At 42.2% G+C, this 18860-nt stretch overlaps 1 protein-coding gene and 1 non-coding gene across 2 annotated transcripts in view; both read right to left on the bottom strand.

The window, feature by feature from the left end:
• Nucleotides 1–18860, bottom strand: part of LOC132343570 (basic proline-rich protein-like) — a 118809-nt gene that overhangs the window by 93096 nt on the left and 6853 nt on the right. The gene's annotated exons all lie outside the window — the stretch shown is intronic.
• LOC112443634 (U8 small nucleolar RNA) lies at nt 17131–17266 on the bottom strand. Its single transcript, XR_003032037.1, has one exon. It is a non-coding gene; the product is annotated as a U8 small nucleolar RNA (small nucleolar RNA).

Genomic DNA, 18860 nt, shown 5'->3' with positions numbered 1-18860 from the left:
TGAACGACTTTCACTTTTCATGATAGATGTATAAAACATACAGAAGTGAGGCATCCACATGAGGCAGGAGCAGATGCAAGGGCCCCAGGACAGCTTGCCTTGTCCCCCAGACAGAGTCCCCAAAAGCACACGGCACATAGGTACTGGCTGTGCAAGGCAAGATCTGTTTAATCAGAGCTGCTGCTCATTTCTCACCACCCCATGGTAAATCCATATTCAAGAAGACTTTAACAAGGGCCTCTGAACACTATGAAAAGGAATCTGGGTTGTCTCTGTGCAAAACTGAGTCATAGAGGTTTTTTGATCAGAGCAATGCCATGATTACATCTGTGTTTAGAAAGGCTCCTTTGGTCACTTTGTGATGTTGAGATTAGAAGATGCACTGAAGGAAATGTAGGGGACCATTTAGAAAGCCATTACAGTAATTCAGGAGGGAGATAAGTCCAGGACTGTCATTTTGTGATTTGCACTTTTTAAAATCTCTGGTGCCTAGTACTTGGCGATATATAAAGAATGATACAAAATTTGTTTCTTCAATCTTGAAATTTCTATCATTCTCTCAATGATTTCTCCTGCTTCTTTACCTCCCAGGACCATTCATTTATCAAGCCTTGCGGAGTCTAACTTCTAACATCTCTAGGACTGTCCTCTTTTCTCCACCAATGCTTTGAGATAAAGGTCACACTTATCACACAGACTAGCATTTCTCAAAATTATGTACAAGCCGTTCTTAGGGACTTCATAAAAAAGAAAAGCTTTCTGGTCAAATGCTTTGTGGAAGTTGTGGAATAAACAAATGTAAATGGTTTGTTTATACCCACGTATGGATTCTTAGAGAGGAGGGAATACATGCATTAGTTCTTCCTTTTCATAAAACATCTAGTGACTTCTCCAGGCACAGTGGGATACCTCAGAATATAGACTGCAAAATGCTGACATGGACAAACGAAGGTTTTCCTTGCATTTCTGTAAAATTTCGTTCAGCCTGCTGACTTTTCTGTATTTATTGCCCCCAGGACAGAGATCATACAGCATAAAGCAGAGGAAAAGGTAATCAATTCTTACAGTTTGTTTCAAATGTTAGGGGAACTCATGGGCAACAGATTTGGAAAAATATGATGAATAAAAGCAAAACTTCTTACATTCAGACTAGATAAAAGGAAGGGAGAGGGAAACAGCCAAAGGGTAAGCAGAGTGTTTCAACTTAAGTGGGTACCTGAAAAGGGGGCCACGTCCCAGCCCACTTAACAGCCCCAAACTGAGCCATGGTGGAGGGGAAAGTCACAACAGACACAGAAGGTTTGGAGGACCTAAGAACCAAGGGAGTCTATGCCTTCCTGGGAAGATGGAGGGCTGGGAATAAAGCATGACTTTAAACGAAATGGCTGAAATGTAATTTCACGTCTATGCTGCAGTTTCCCAACCTTGGCACTGTGAACATTTTGTCCCCACTAATTCTTTGTTGTGGGGACTGTCCTGTGTATGGTGGGATGTTTATTGGCATCCCTGGCCTCTACCCACTAGATTCCAGGAATGTAATCCCCACCCTCAGTGTGGGCAACCAACAACATTTCCAGGCCCTGCCAAATGTCCCTGGGGGCAAAACTGCAGTTGAGACCTCTGCTCTCGGTGGATGCAGTCCTAGACAGCCTCAGAGAGTTTCTTACAAGTGTGGTACAGATTGTGAATAGCTGAATGAATCCTTCCGGAAGATCCAGAGCAACGTGCATGAATGATGTCCGAGAACCAGATGGGATGAAGGAAAAAAATGCAACAGCAAGAGTTGCCAGAGAGGACTGATCATACTCAAGGACAAAATGGCACCCTCCCCATGGATGCTTGCACATCATAACTTCACTGGTTAAGAACAAAGATACTGGCACATACTAGGAGGCAGGCTGTCTAGGTTCCCATCCGAGCTCTAATCATTAAGAGCTATTTGACTCTGGCAAAGTGCTCAATTTTACAGACCTAATACATAAGACAGAGATAATAATGGTACAGGTTATACAGGATTACTACAGTAATTAAACGCGTGAAATAATTAAAAGTCCTGCTCTCGTCTCCATAATTAAGCATTGAGTAAGAAGTCGTTTTTATTATGTATAAAAACACTCCCCTGAAATTTGATCTAATTCAGAGTAGGAGAGTAACCATGAATTAAAACTAAATTTCAACCATCAAACCAAATAAGGTTCACAATAAAAGCTGAAATTCATAGGTAAATGAACCTATTTTTACATTTCCAATTTGTTTTTTTTTTTTTTTAATTTATTTGTTTGGCTGTGCCAGGTCTCAGTTGCAGCATGTGGGATGTAATTCCCTGACAAAGGATCAAACCCTGGCCCCCTGCTTCAGGAGCACAGAGTCTTAACCACTGGACCTACCGATTTGTATTCACAAATTTCTTCTCACTACCTTGGTCTCTTTGCATCCAGTCTGACATTCTCCATCTCTACCGCTCAATGCATATTCATACCACCATTATGGTCATCATTTTAAATCCCAAATGTGATCAGATACTGGGTTCCCAATTATCCATAGTCACGGTCACACAGAGACACCTCAAGAGTTCAAGGCTATGTAGGGGAGGGCATGGCATGAGAGTTCATGGTTTCTGTGCAAGATTTGTATTATTTTAAAAATTATGTATGCTCCTAAGAAAACATTTGAAAACACTGGCCTATGGAGACTCCACCAGATGGCAGTCAAGACCATCCCTGAAGGCCCTCGCCCATCCCTCCAGCTGCTCAACAACCTTGCTATCCAGATGAAGAAAGTCACCTGTGCAGAGTACATGTGCCATCAACCTCATAGTTTTACACAGGCAATTTTGACTGCCTGGAATACTTTTCTGCATCTCTTACAGACAGGAAGTCACTGAAGGAACTTTTTTCTGGAAACGTGCTTATATTTGCATTTTTGAAAGAAGTCTCATGGACTCTGGTGCTGGGGGACCTGCTTCACATACTGCAGGATTCCTTATAAGGCTGGTAAGGAAAATACCTTGGGCTTCCCTGGTGGCTCAGGCAGTAAAGAATTTGCCTGCAATGCAAAAGACCTGGGTTTGATCCCCGGGTTGGGAAGATCCCTTGGAGGAGAGCATGGCAACCCACTTCAGTATTCTTGCCTGGAGAATCCCCATGGACAGAGAAGCCTGGCAGGCTACAGTCTAAGGGGTCTCAAAGAGTTGGACATGAGTGAGCAACTAAATACAGCACACAGCAAGGAAAATACTTAGCTTCCCTATGATCAAATTCCACTACAAAGTCCTGGAGTGCTCAAAAAAAAAAAAAAAAAACCCAAAGCATTGAATCCACTAACCTTAGAAGTCAACCTCTCTTTTTCTGTTCTTTTACATTGTCCTGCTTATCCTTTCCCAAGGTCCCTACACTCTTCCCTTAGAGGATCTAGTCCCTTCTAAGAGCTTTTAAAACACTGGAGCCAGTCTCTCCTCTAGTTTGGGCAACTTCTGCTTTCATCTCTACTGTACAACTGTGCCCTGAGGCAAAGACAGCACAGAGGTCTGGAAAGGGAAGGGAAATGTATGTTTAGAGTAAAACAAGTGATCCACCAATGGATCAAGTGAACCACCATTCCATCCAGATGTGTGTCTCAGTGAATCGTAACTTCTTTCCTCATACTTTTCTTGAATCAGTTTCATTCTGTGGTCAGAAAAATATACTGTTAAAAACAAGTCCAACTGAGACACACATCTATGCTGAAGACCCTTCTACAAGTTAAATCATGATCTAGAAAGCAATACCTTACCCAGTAGCTGTCTTTTCCCTTTTCCAAACCTTCAAGATGGTTCCTTCAGTAGTGAAAAATATCACTCTTTCCTCAGGAGGGTCACCATTCATTGCCTTCATTTGTGCATCAATGTTCTACACTTTCAGTTTAATGCCACAACCCATCAGATCACTGCCTCCTCTGTCCCATTTGGCAGCCAGTCTCAGGACTGCTGCTGGTTTTCCATCTGTCAAACTCAATCTACCTTCAACCTAGAGGCAGGGCATGGAGAGTGGACTGAGCAAAGAACAACGAAGGCATACTGGTTTGCTCCTGGATTTGCTCTGCTTTGAATGGAGAAGCATGCATGCTAAGTCGCCTCAGTCATGTCCGACTGCTCGCGACCCCATAGATGGTAACCTGCCAGGCTCCTCTGTCCATGGGATTCTCCAGGCAAGAATTCTAGAGCGGGTTGCCATCTCCTCCTCCAGGGGATCTTTCCAACCCAGGGATCAAATTGGCGTCCCATTATGTCTCCTGTATTGGCAGGAAGGTTCGTTAGCACTAGCACCACCTAGGAAGCCCAGAATGGAGAAGGGGGGTCCTAATAACATAGAATATTCCTTAATGGGGACTTGCTTCCTGACTTTGAGGGAATCTGGCTAGAAACAGGCTTACAGCCTAGAAGACAACATAAACAGTGATATTAATTATGTATCTTCCCAGCTATAAGGACTCCTCTTAACCCGCAGCAAGAGGAGCATGAGGGAGCAGCCACATTGAACCATTCTGATCAGTGAGAATGAACCATTCTGATCAAGGAGAACCATACTCCTTGCTACCATGCATTGGTCCAGAGAGGACGTGGTCCAAGCTATCCTATCAGATAGAGTGGAATATGCTTACATAGCCTCCTTGAAAATGGACACCAACTGAAGCTGCCTCTTTCACTTGCTAGCTGTATGACCTAGCATGGGGCATGTGACCTCTCTTGACCTATTTCTTCATCTGTGAAAAGAATAATTTGAACTAGATGATATTTCGATTTCCTTTCTGCTCTTGCATTATGGTTGTCATAAAGAAGGTAGATTCTAGAGTCATTGAGGCCTGGATTCAAGACCATGTTCTATCAGTCACGAGCCGTATGACCTAGAAAAGTTCCTGGAATTCTAAGCATGAGTTTCATCATCTGTAAAATGGGGATGATGCTAGTGCCTTTCTTGGTGTTAAGCAAAATAGTGCATGTAAAGTGCTTAAACGCTATCACACAAAGTAAAGCAGACTACAGCCTCTGGTTACTATAGCTATTGTTATTTCTACATGGAATCATAAAGTGAATTTCTTTTAAAAAAAAAAAAGGAGGGAAAGAAGAAAAAGGAAGGAAACCAATGTGAAAATATCATAATTATTCAGTTAAAGGAATGGTTTGAATAAGAAGATCAAACTATATGGCTTAATATCAGTGCAAAGAGGAGAAGGAAACAGCAACCCACTCCAGTATTCATGCCTGGAGAATCCCATGGACAGAGGATCCTGGTAGGCTATAGTCCATGGGGGTCACAAAGAGTCAGACACGACCAAAGTGACTTAGCAGCAGCAGTGCAAAGAAGTGAGGGGAGAAAGGACAAAGAATCAATATGACTTCACAGGCATGTAAACACGTACAGCCCTGGGGAAGGGCATGGCAACCCACTCCAGTAATTTTGAAGAGCCTGGCAGGCTAGGGTCCATAGGGTTGCAAAGAGTCAGACACGACTGAAGTGACTTAGCATGCAAACATGTACAGGATGTTCAATTATGGTCTTAAAGAATGTAACACTATTTATGCCAAGCCTTATCACCCTCAGAATTTAAATAAAAATGTTATAACAAAGAATACTCCAAATACAAACAGCATTGGGTAAAATTATAACTCTCACGAATGACAGAGTCTGTAAACTATTCAACTTGAAGAACCGTATTGAAGACATATATTCCACAGTCTTTCTTTATAACCTTCTTTTAGTGACATGTACAATATCTATACACCTGAGATATTCCTTTTTTATGTCAAAAGTATACTAACTACTCCAACACCACACATGATTAATTATCTCCACTCTGATTATCTCAATCTAGAAACCACCCTAACACCCTTAAAGGTGGTAATATTTTGAAACTCTCAAGGAATAAACTAGGATGTCTATTATAGAATATTTTTGTCTACATGAATGGTATGCTCTGGTGGCCACTGACTGACATAGAGTCTATTTCTTTGGGGAGTCACATTATCTGACTGGGTACCATGCAATCTAAAGAACGATGAGAGAGAATATAAGACAGGTAAGAGAGAAAAACAAAAATAATAAAGGAACCAGGGCTGCATACTGTGGCATAATATAATGCCAGCCTCAAGAGATAGGAAATCTCAGCAGGGGAAGGGCTGCAGTCAGCGAAGGCCGTCAACCCAGCATACTCCAGCCAAAACAACAATGTCATTCTACCTGTAAAGCTGAGAGCAAGTGCCACAAAAAATGACAGGGACAGGAATCAAAGATAAAGCCATCACACAAAGGGCATGTCACATCTGCCTCTCACATAAAAGAACTATATGGATCACACACACCATATCTTTCACATTAGATTTGTAAAGATTTACAGCCCTGTTCCATTTCCTAGGCTTCCATGAATGATGTAACATGTGCACAAGTGACCCTTTCAGATGGTCACACTAGGGAACTGGCAAGAGTTTCCCTGTGGGGGGGATCCTAGAGACCTCCTGAGGAACGCAAGAACTGAAGCATCCATTATCCCATATTTATGACGGTGCCCCAGAATTCAAAAAATGTTAAGGTGGTTGGTCCTGGATATCTCAGAACAAATGACTCACTCTCATCTGTCCCATTCAATTATCTTGGCACTACCAAGAGTTGTCATGTCGTGTGCCTGGCAGGACATTTTCAAAGTCAGCGGTTCTTTTGCAAGATGGTGAAAGACAAAGAGAACAGCTCAAAGATTTTCCTCTTAGATAGTATCTTCTCCATTGACCACACCTGCACTCAGTTGAAACTAAATACATTTTTTTATTTGACTGTGGAAAGTCATCTTCTTGGATGAGTTAATGCCTTGCTGACTACCAAAACAGTAATGAGAACATGTTTATTTCCCAGATTTGGTGTTAATCGGTTACTCTGATGATTGCACTTTAAAGCCATATTCTTGTAAAACATCTAGAATGGCTATTTCCAGAATTTGGAAACTAGGCGGTCTAACAGCTTTAGAATCCTATAGTCATTTTAGAGACAGAGATACAAGATTTAACTTAAATCACTCTAATCACTCAGATGTCTAAGCAGATATGCTGCTTACTTGTCCTGTTATATTTATATACTTTCACATGGGCCTCTGCAGATATAAGGTATTAGAAGGGAGTTTGCTCAGGGACCAACTTAGAAAGCCTTAAACTGAAATATAAGTATTTCATATCCTGCTTATCTATTTATATTTGTCTAAGCCCTCAAAATGACGGTGAGGGCTAAATACCTCTATTTTACTTCACATATAAAATCCAGGAAGCTGTCCCATGGCACCTTGGGCATGCTTCTCCCTTTATTGATTGGCTTCTCCATGAACCCAGAGGGCCTGTGCCGGGTTCAGAAGTGTGGAGCTAAAAAAGAACTTTCTGTAGATGGGAAGATTACACTTCATGACTGTCCTTCTCCGACTTTAATGCGCAAATGCAGCGAACCAGAGGTTTAAGACGGAGATTCAGATTCAGCAGATCTGAGTAACACTGCTGGTCCACAGCCCAACCTGAAGCTGCTGGGAGCCCTGTCCTTGCTGACTGCCCTATGCTGCTCCTCCTCTACAGGGCGGGACCACTCTGTGTTTTTCTCAGGGCTTCAGCTTCCTCCCCTATGAAGCTAGACAAGGAGAGGGAGAGGGTGGGATGATTTGGGACAATGGCATTGAAACACGTATAATATCATATATGAAACTAGTCGCCAGTCCAGGTTCAATGCACCATACTGGATGCTTGGGGCTGGTGCACTGGGACGACCCAGAGGGATGGTATGGGGAGGGAGGAGGGAGGAGGGTTCAGGATGGGGAACACGTGTATACCTGTGGTGGATTCATTTTGATATATGGCAAACCCAATACAATATTGTAAAGTTAAAAAATAAAAAAAAATAAAAATAGATAAACAACAGAATTTACTGTATAACACAAGGAACAGTGTTCAATATCTTATAATAACCTATAATGGAAAATAACCTGGAGAGATATATATATATATATATATATGTTTGTAACTGAAAAAAAGAAAGAAATAGAGGCTATTAGCAAATTCAAGAGTTGAAGAGAAGGTGAATGAATACATTCAGGTTGAAAGCATTCTGAAAAAAAAGTTTAAGGAGCTCCTTGATGAACTATCTTTAAAAATCACTGAAGGACATGAAGATAACTCTTCCCCTAAAACTAACAAACTGGATGCCATTGACGTCGCCAGTTTCCTGTCCCGCAGAGCATTCGCTTTTTGTATTCTGCATCAAACTGCTACTCTAGATCCCTGCTCCTTGTCCAGGCTGTTATAACTGTTAACCAGCCTTCTATACAACCTCACTTCTCAGTGATGCTCAACTTACATCCTGCGGGGAGGCATAACACCCTTGATAACTCTTCTCCCAAAGCCCCAGGTCCGTTAACATAATCTTGTGACAGTAAGTTGTTAAATTGTAGGGAGGAAGAGAAGACAATTTTCCATGTCTGTATAATTTATAATTCATAGAATTTTCTCTCCTAAAAGGTGCCATTGCTACTGCTTGTTTTATACATGACAAAAGTGAGGGCCAATGAAAATAAATCCCTTGGTCAGTATCACAAAAATAATTAAGAGTGGAATCAGGACTGGAAATGATGTGTTTAATTCCCAGTTCAATCTGATGACTTCAACTCCACCTTGGAGGAAATTTTCCAACACATTTTTTTTTTCCCAAGCTCCTTAAAAGTTATCTGCAGCCATTCTTGGTTTTGCAGCAGCATTCGATGGTGGTGCCACTGAACCAATACAATGCTGAGGTGAAGGAAAGAGAGACAGCCTGAGAGTGATGGAGAGGCATTCCTCATAGATGAGGTGGAAGGGACCGGAATAAAGAAACCAGCTGTGTTAGTGGCGGCTCCTCCGTCCCCTCGGAGAAGACTCAGAAAAGCCCAACTCAAATACTCACTGGACCTATCTCTGAGGTGTCCTCAGAGATGCTGTTATCTATTTTAATCTATTTTAAACAGAATATCTTTTTGAAAGTATATTGCAGCAGGGCTTCCCTGGTGGCTCATGGTAAAGAATCTGGCTAACAATGCAGGAGACACAGGTTTGATCCCTGATCTGGGAAGAGCCCACACACTACGGAGCAACTAAGCCCATGTGCCTGAGCTGACCAACTACTGAGCCTGTAGGACCCAGGAGTCACAACTACTGAACCCATGTGCCACAGCTACTGAAGCCCTCGCACCCTAGAGCTCATGCTTTGCAACAAGAGAAGTTGCTCTACTGAGAAGCCCACATAAAGCAACTAGACGGTAGCCCTTGCTTGCTACAACTAGAGAAAAGTCCAACAGCAATGAAGACCCAGCACAGCCAAAAACACTAGAAGAATAAAATAAAAAAGTATACTGTAAACAAATATGCCACCTTATAGCCAGAGCATGATTAGGAACATGGAGAGCACACGGTTCTCGAAAAACACCCAGAAGTGGTACAGCATGCCGAGAGAGAGATGCAGTCTGGATCAAGGAGGAGATACTGGACTTGAGGTGGCGCTAGTGGTACAGAACCCACCTCCAGTTCAGGAGATGTAAGAGATAGTCGGAAAGATCCCCTGGAGGAGGACATGGCAACCCGCTCCAGTATTCTTGCCTGGAGAATCCCAGGGACAGAGGAGCCTGGGGAGCTACGGTCCGTGGAGTCACAAAGAATCGGACACGACTGAGCGGCAGCATGCACGCACCTTGCACTTGAGAGAAGCCAGCCTGAATACAGACTGATTAGCCGTGAAAAAGTGGTCATGGGTACCAAGCAGAGAATGAATTATGGGGCTGTGTGGAGAGAAATGGGCTCAGGGCAGATTTATTACACTCCATTTCCACTCTGCTAGCAGGCTGCACAGAGCCTCTGAGGTACAGATTTACTCAGGATTGAAATTTTACATCCTGGGACACTATCTCAAATAATCTAATTTGGTGAGATGAGAAAATCATATCTCATAAAACTATCATCCCTTTTCAAAAGCCCATATAAAAGTTTACAGGCTGTTGAGGTATCTAGCCATGGCACAAGCTTCTATTATAGGCGACATGAAGACAACGAACTTAAAATTATTTTAATAAGAAATGCTACTGCTCGCTGTGCGTGGTTTGTTTTTTACGACCTGAACTTCATAAATTTTCATAAGGTGTCTTTATTGTCAGACTTGGGGAGCTGCCGTGTCACTGTTGCTCAGTCAAAGCTTTTTAAAATAAAAGAATCTCAACCTGAGTGTGATATTATACCTGATATGATGATAGCTGACCCCACACCTACTTCCAGCAACATTCTTGTCTTCTATGCAAATGTCAAAATAAATATATCCCCCTTCACTGTGAAATGGGTTATCTGTTTGGCCATTATACATGTAGGAGCAGGCTGCCCCAGTAGGAAGGGACCTTGACTGTCCTCTACTAATTCTAGATGGAAGAGAAATGATGCTCAGGACTACACACACACACAAAGAAAACCTATGCCCAGTAACTTCTTTAGGACTTGTGTGTGGGTATCTTTCAGGGGTTGGACAGAAGAGGAAGAAAGAGAGGTGGCTACTTCCGAATAAGAACTACTATCATCTTCTAAGAGCTCCTTATGTTTGTGGTATAGAATCAGCACTTCATATGCATTATTTCACTGAGTCCTGCAATCCTAGGAAATGTAGAATAGCATGCCTATTTTACAGGACATGAATCTTCAGCTTGGAGATGATTATCATTTGCCCAAAGTCATACAGCAGGGACTCAATTTAGATGTGTCAGATCACAAACACAGCTTTATTCCAATGTCACCTCTCAATATTGTTTCTCATCAATATCATTCAGTATTCTTGATTATTCAGGAGAATACTATGAAGAGGAAAAGAACTTCAGAAAACCTTGGAAGGGAAAAGACATTTTACAGTGTATTGGAGCGGAATAGGGGCTTCCCAGGTGGCACTAGTGGTCAAGAACCCGCCTGCAATGCAGGAGACAGGGGTTTGATTCCTGGGTCGGGAAGATCCCCTGGAGGACAGCATGGCAGCCCACTCCAGCATTCTTGCCTGGAGAATCCCATGGACAGCGGAGCCTGGCGGGCTACAGGCCACTGGGTCTCAGAGAGTCAGACCACAACTGAAGCAACTTTGCATGCAAGCATGGACCAGAATGAGCCCCTGAAAACTGCCTGGGCAAACTCTTCATTTTACTGAGAAGAAATAGCAAGGTGGTCACAGGACTAGTGCTGGGTCACACAGCTGGTTAACATCAGGAGCAGGATTTTCTCCTCATCATACCTACCACCAGTGCTGCTGAAGGCAACACACATAGCCGAGTTGATAAAGGAGTTACACAAAAAGTGACTTTCCCCGTCTCTAATACTGGGCACTTTTTTCTACCTCATCCTCTTTAGCACCTTCTGCTCTTCCCCTGGAATAGAATGAATATGATAGGTACTTAGGATGTGATTAGAACTGGAAAGGCAAGGCCAGGAGAATAAAGAGTATTCCAGTATTTTTCCTCTTAGGTCCTTAACTTGAGGATAAAATTCCTCCTAGATATTTCTCTTGGGAACAGGATGAAATAAGAGGAGTAATCAAATACTCAGTCAACAGATACTGCTGCTGCTGCTGCTGCTAAGTCGCTTCAGTCGTGTCCGACTCTGTGCGACCCCACAGACAGCAGCTCACCAGGCTCCTCTGTCCCTGGGATTCTCCAGGCAAGAACACTGGAGTGGGTTGCCATTTCCTTCTCCAATGCAGGAAAGTGAAAAGTCAAAGTGAAGTCGCTCAGTCGTGTCTGACTCTTAGTGACCCCATGGACTGCAGCCTTACCAGGCTCCTCTGTCACGGGATTTTCCAGGCAGGTGTACTGGAGTGGGTCGCCATTGCCTTGTCCACAACAGATACTAGAATTCACTATTTCTAGATAATCAGTCATTAATTGGATGACTAAGGATCTGCTTTCAAAGAGCTTATGTCTAGTGAGGAAAAAATCAATACAATCAGTACAAACTAACTGTTAAAATCTAATGTTGCAAGCACCATGAGAGACACAAAAAATACGATATGAGAACATGAAAAGATCATCAAGGAGTTTAGCTCAGATATGATGAGTACTCAGGAAAGCCTATGGGAAGTCACTGAGGATGAGCACAGGGCTTGACCTTCATGTGAGGGGCAGAAAAACAACTGCAGAATTCTGGCTAAGAGGGGACACACAGGGATCTTGGGCCTTTTGGCTCTTAAATGATATAGTGTTCTGGCACATAGTGAAAGTGAAAGTCTCTCAGTCGAGTCAGACTCTTTGTGACCCCATGGACTACACAGCCCATGGAATTCTCCAAGCCAGACTACTGAAGCACGTAGCTGTTCCCTTCTCCAGAGGATCTTCCCAACCCAGGGGTCGAATGAAGGTCTCCAGCATTGCAGGTGGATTCTTTACCAGCTGAGCCACCAGGGAAGCCCTGGCACATAGCAGATGCTCAATACAAGTAATGTGCTTAATAATCTGGGGCAAAAAGACATCGTAACTATCCTTTCACATCTCTTCTACCTTTTTTCTTATATGTCCCCCTCCACTGCCTATAGTTAAATGGTTTATTAATAGTGCCAAGAAGGGCACTGATGGCAGTGATCAACCCATTCCAGTTTCCGTGCAGTGCCAGATCTCCTTTACCGCTGTTTCTTTCTTTTTTAAAATGCTACTTGCAGCTACCCTTAGGTATGTTTTTTATTTACTTATTTGGCTGTGCTGGGTCTTAGCCACAGCACATGAAATCTTCAATGTTCATAATGGCAAGTGGGGTCCTTAGCTGCAGCACGTGGGATCTTTTTACTTGTAACATATGCACTCTTAGTTGAGACATGTGAGACCTAGTTCCTTGACTAGGAATCGAACCCATGCCCCCGGCACCGGGAGCACAGAGTCTTAGCCACTGGACCACCAAAGACGTTCCCATTTTTTTGTTGTTGTTGTTTCTGGTGGCTGGTCTTCTCACCCACTGCACACTGACAGCTGGAGCGAGCATGACACTTCAAGGCCATTACGGGACAGTTGGAATCCTTAGAAAGTTCTTCCCGTGTTGATTTCAAACCTGCCTCCTTACCATCCTGCCCACTGAATCTGGTCGTGGCTGCTGGAACTTTGGAAAAATGAATCTACTCTGTGCACGTCATCCCTTCAAGTGTTTGCAGACAGCCGCCACCTCTGTTAAAAGCCGCCTATTCTGGCGCCAGCCGGCACTAAAGGAGGTTGGGAAACAGCGGTCATGGGGGTGGGGCGGGGGGCTCACAGAGATTCTGCTCCGTGCCTTTCTTCATGCTGGGCTGCTGAGAGTGGCTTCACCAGTGCTGAAATCGTGCTCCTAGTGTCATCATAAGAACCTGACAGAAAGAACTGGGCTAGTCTGAGAGGCCTCCGGTGCGGCACCACCTTCCCAACTAAGCACGCGCCCCAGAGACAGTAAAAACTCCATCCTGCGGAGGGAGGGCCTCTCCAACAACCACCCCGATTAGCCAGAAGGAACAGTTCAGAGGTTGCCTTTTAATTTTTTTCCCCTAGTGTTAGAAAATAAACTGCCACAAGACAAAATAATTACCTCTGGAGAAGACCTATAACACTGCCATCTCCCATATGCATAATTCCCGTTCTCATCTAATTTGATCGGTGATATCATTTTCCAGGTAGGTATATCTTTTCGCCACTCACTCACCTTCAACAAACCTTGCTGCCTTAAGTTACCAGTGAGCTTTTCTTATCGTTGAGGAAGGAAGTGGTCATCTAGGAGGGCTGCGTCAGGCTGGATGCAGGGCTCCATCATAACACGATCTTGCAATGAGAAGATGTTAAACCTAACCCTCAATCACTCCCTGGGGTTCTATAGATTTTGTTTTTCTAAAAAAAAAAAAAAAAAAAAAAAAACCAGGTTATTTGGGACTTCCCTGGTGGTCCAGCGATTAAGAATATGCCTGCCAATGCAGAGGAGGTGGTTTGATCCAGGTAGATCCCACAGGCTGAGGAGCAACGAAGCCTGTGTGCTGCAGCTACAGAGCCCATGTGCCACAACCACTGAAGCCCCAGAGCCCAGAGCTCACATCCCACAGTACGAGAACTTGTTGTGGAACTACAATGAGGAGCCCAAACTGCACAAGGAGTAGCCCCTGCTCGCTGCAAATAGAGAAAGTCTGAAATAACGAAGACCCAGCACAGCCAAAAATTACATAAATAAAATTAAAATTCAAAATCCATTTAGCAAGACAGAACACTATTGGTGGCTTTTAAAATAATCAGCAATAGAGTTGTTCATCATCTTTAATGTCACTTTCACTATTTTATACAGTTTCTTTATTATTTTATACAGCAACATTAAAACATTCTATAATTTGCATTTTTAAATGGGTCTATTGAAGTACACACACTGAAGACTCAAAACTACTACCCAAACACAGTAAACATTTTTCTGGCTTTAATTCTTGATAATTCAGAAACATTTCAAGAAATCAGGTATTTCTAAAGACCAGATTGCCTATTCCCCTGCCAGCCAAGGGTACATTATACTGTTCCTTTGCCAATGCAGTGTAAGAAGACAGTAGATCCGAGAGCCTGTGAACTTCTCAACAAATTTAAACCTTGCTTAGGCAAGGAGGCAAGAAAGACTTCAAGGGTATGAAGGGCTTACAGGGGTCCTTCTGCCAGGACAGTGGTAGTTTGAACATGTGCCATCACGTCCACATACTTGGCACAGTCATCTGGCCTCTACCTGGCAGTTGTGGAAGAGGGTGGTGGACAAGAAGAGACCAGAGAGAAGGAGCCTGTGTTTCCCACCAGAAAACCACAAGGACAGGGGAAGCGGCATTCCCAGGAGGCAAAGAAGGGAGAGGCCTGGAGCTGTGCAAGGGGAGAGACACTGCTGACATTCAGCAGTCGTGGTGGTCTCTGTATCGACCACACGGTCACCACACTCCAGGTGGTTACCACAGCCCCTGGGGTTGTCTGGAGCACCATAGAGACCTGGCTAGAGAACTCCGCCAAAGCACGACTGTCATCTGGGGAACAGGGGAGAAATTCTGGCTCCAACACCTTACCTCCCATCATTTCTTTTTGGACTTTGGAGGGTTACGTTTGGACCCTGGAATCTGAGTATTACAAGTGAGCTCACAGGGATACTGAGGTGGTGGCCAGTGGTCCATATCACCATGGAGAATCACAGTGGATGAAAACCTGTGGGTAAAGGCCAGTGGGTAGCCAATGAGAGAACACAGCCTGGTTCTCTAGAATTCACACATGACAGACTCCACACGGATGGCTCACAGCAGTGGTTAATGCATCGTGGAGGGACAGAGCTGAGCATATTTCACTGGACTTCACTTAGAGCCACAGTAATTCTGATATGCATCCCAGGTTGAAACTAGTGCTCCTCTAGAAAATTAGTACTGATTTCCAAGTGTGGTCTGTGAATCAACTGTGATTCTTATAAAATATTTGGATAAAAAGTTTAGATTCCAGAGTTTGGGATTAATATATACACACTATTGTATATAAAACAGGTAAACAATAAGGATCTACTGTATAGCATAGGGAACTATATTCAATATCTTATATAAGAATCTGAAAAAAATATATATGTGTGTGTGTATATATATATATAAACTGAATTGCTTTGATATATACTTGAAATTAATATAACATTATAAATTAACTGCACTTCAAATTAAAAAAAAAATATTTGTATTCCTGGATCCTACCCTCAGACTTCTGAGTCAGAAACTTCAAGGATGAATTCCAGGAATCTGCATTTTTTGCAAGCTCTCCAGGCTTTCTCTCATGCTAAAAGTCCAAGAGTCACTGCAATAGAGAGGTCTTAGGACCAGCCTGGTGGCTACATGTTGGGGACACAAGAAGAAGGCTACACAAAAGAGAAACAAGACTAAGATTTTACCTTCCACACTCTGAGTCTTGACACTTATTTCTGTGGAAGTGAGACTGAGCATGAAGAATCATACATGTAGTAATTAGATATATACAGACTTAAACTCTTTGGTAAGTTCACCAATTATGTTTTTTTCTTGCTAATTATTTTGTTGTCTAAATTCCAATACAGAAAATCCAATTCAGGTCTTAAAATAAATGTCTGTGAACCCAGGAGGATCCAGGTGACTATTCAACTACAACTCGGGTGCCTGAGAAGAGACTGTCCTTGAATGAGTCCGCCCTGGTTACACAGACACTGGTTATATAACCTGGCTCCTGTACCTGGATCTCGCTCTGATTTGGGTCACTTCCAAACATTCCAGGTTTACACATGCATACAGGGTTCACAAAGCACATTCATGCAGAAGCAACGTTTTAAGTCACTTGGTCTTTCCAAAAATCTAAAACCCAAGTTATATATTTTGTTGTTAAAAAATCTGCCTGCATTTCACACGGTTACATGTTTTCAAGAGTTCCTGTAGTGCTTACAATTCCACCTCTGTTCTCCCTTCCATTTCATTGTTCTCCTAAAGTCAACAAGGAAAAATAGACAAGTGAACAAAGACATATTTAATTTTAAAAATAAGAAGTCAGTTTCAAACCAAAGGCTCAAAAATCAGAGTTGCAGAAATTCTCTTGGCAAAGAAATGAGTGTATCTATGAAGTAGTTGATATTAGTTATTAAACTGTATAATTTATAATAATGGCTAGCTTTGTGAGTGCTGTAGAACTTCATGTAGTTCTGTAGCAAAGAACTTTGCTAAGTGTGTTATGTGTATTATCTCATTTTTACCTGACAACAATCCCTTTAAAGTTTCCTTTATTGTCTCCTAGACTTGGGAAACTAAAGCACAGATACGTTGATTAACTTGGTCAAAAATCACACAGCTAATGACTGGAGAAGCTGGAATTTGTGTTCACAAAGTCTGACTACAGAAGCTGAACTTAACCATTAGGCTATACTACTTCCCACCTTCAATAGTGTAACAAGTGTGGGAAGTTTTGTTTAATCATCAGCATCTCCAAATATTATTAAAGACCATGCATAACAACCAACTGATTAAGGTAAAATCATCTCATATATATATAATCAAAATATACTGCTGCTTATATACAGGTATGTTTAGGTATACACAACCAATAGCATTTTATGCTATTCCTATTCTCAGTATCATAATTTTCATGACATACAAGGTAATACCTCTCCCTAAGACTGCAAGGGAGCTTTCCCACCTCTAAAGTATCAAATAACATTCTATTCTGCCCTCCAAGAGGAGGAACAGGTAAGGATTATCCTACCTGACACTTATTTAACTTATATTCTACCTGATGCTTATTTAACTTATATGCAGAGTACATCATGAGAAATGCTGGGCTGGATGAAGCACAGGCTGGAATCAAGATTGCTGGGAGAAATATCAATAACCTCAGATATGCAGATGATACCACCTTTATGGCAGAAAGTGAAGAACAAAAGAGCCTCTTGATGAAAGTGAAAGAGGAGAGTGAACAAGTTGGCTTAAAGCTCAACGTTCAGAAAACTAAGATCATGGCATCTGGTCCCTTCACTTCATGCCAAATAGATAGGGAAACAATGGAAACAGTGAGAGACTTTCTTTTTTTGGGCTCCAAAATTACTGCAGCTGGTGACTGCAGCTCTGAAATTAAAAGACGCTTGCTCCTTGGAAGAAAAGCTATGACCAACCTAGACAGCATATTAAAAAGCAGAGACATTACTTTGCCAACAAAGGTTTGTCTAGTCAAGGCTATGGTTTTTCCAGTGGTCATGTATGGATGTGAGAGTTGGACTGTGAAGAAGGCTGAGCGCCAAAGAATTGATGCTTTTGAACTGTGGTGTTGGAGAAGACTCTTGCGAGTCCCTTGGACTGCAAGGAGATCCAACCAGTCCATCCTAAAGGAAATCCTGAATATTCATTGGAAGGACTGATGCTAAAGCTGAAACTCCAATACCTTGGCCACCTGATGTGAAGAACTGACTCATTAGAAAAGACCCTGATTCTGGGAAAGATTGAAGGCAGGAGGAGAAGGGGATGACAAAGGATGAGATGGTTGGATGGCATCACTGACTCGATGGACATGAGTTTAAGTAGGCACCAGGAGTTGGTGATGGACAGAGAAGCCTGGTGTGCTGCAGTCCATGGGGTCGCTCAGGGTTGGACACGACTAAGCAACTGAACTGAACTGAAAGTATCAAATGGAAGGACATCATAGAATCCACACAATTTCTGGGTGAAATTTAAATTCTAGTGTTAATATCAGCAGAAGTTTTCTACCTTTATTTGTAACCTTTATCTTTCCTAGGCTCAGATTTGAAATTTCCTAGATTCTATACAGGTCTCACTTCTCTAATTTATCAAGGATAAATATTGCAAAAAAAAAATTCCTTTTAACCCAAGACACACAATAATTTTCTCTGACTAAATAGTAGTCATTTCCACATCCCTAACTAATATTTCACAGAAATAGCAATGTATTGAGCCTGAGATGAATTAGAATCTGAACTCTAATGATTAGTGAACAGTTTAAGTTGACTGAGTCCAGGTCCATAGATTCTGAATACCATATGTAATAGACCAAATACTTTAACACACATCAAAAATCACAACTCTATGTAGAATTTTATACAATTTTAACATGAGTATATTGAAACAAACATTTAAAAGAATTAGCTAATCATTTCTTACAACAGTCCTTTCCCTAGAGGGACTCAAAAGTTCTTTTAAAAATTTCATAGTATCTTCTAACTTGTGTTATTTTCTAAAGTACAACGACAATATGGAGAATAAACATTAGTGAAGATTTCATTGAAAAATACTCTTACTGATCAAAAAGCAAAAAATGCAGAGATAAAACATTCTATTCCAAGAGAAAAAGATGAA

This window comes from Bos taurus, chromosome 2 (assembly GCF_002263795.3).
Source record: "Bos taurus isolate L1 Dominette 01449 registration number 42190680 breed Hereford chromosome 2, ARS-UCD2.0, whole genome shotgun sequence".
Taxonomy (NCBI): domain Eukaryota; kingdom Metazoa; phylum Chordata; class Mammalia; order Artiodactyla; family Bovidae; genus Bos; species Bos taurus.
This window is presented reverse-complemented; position numbering and strand designations above follow the sequence as displayed.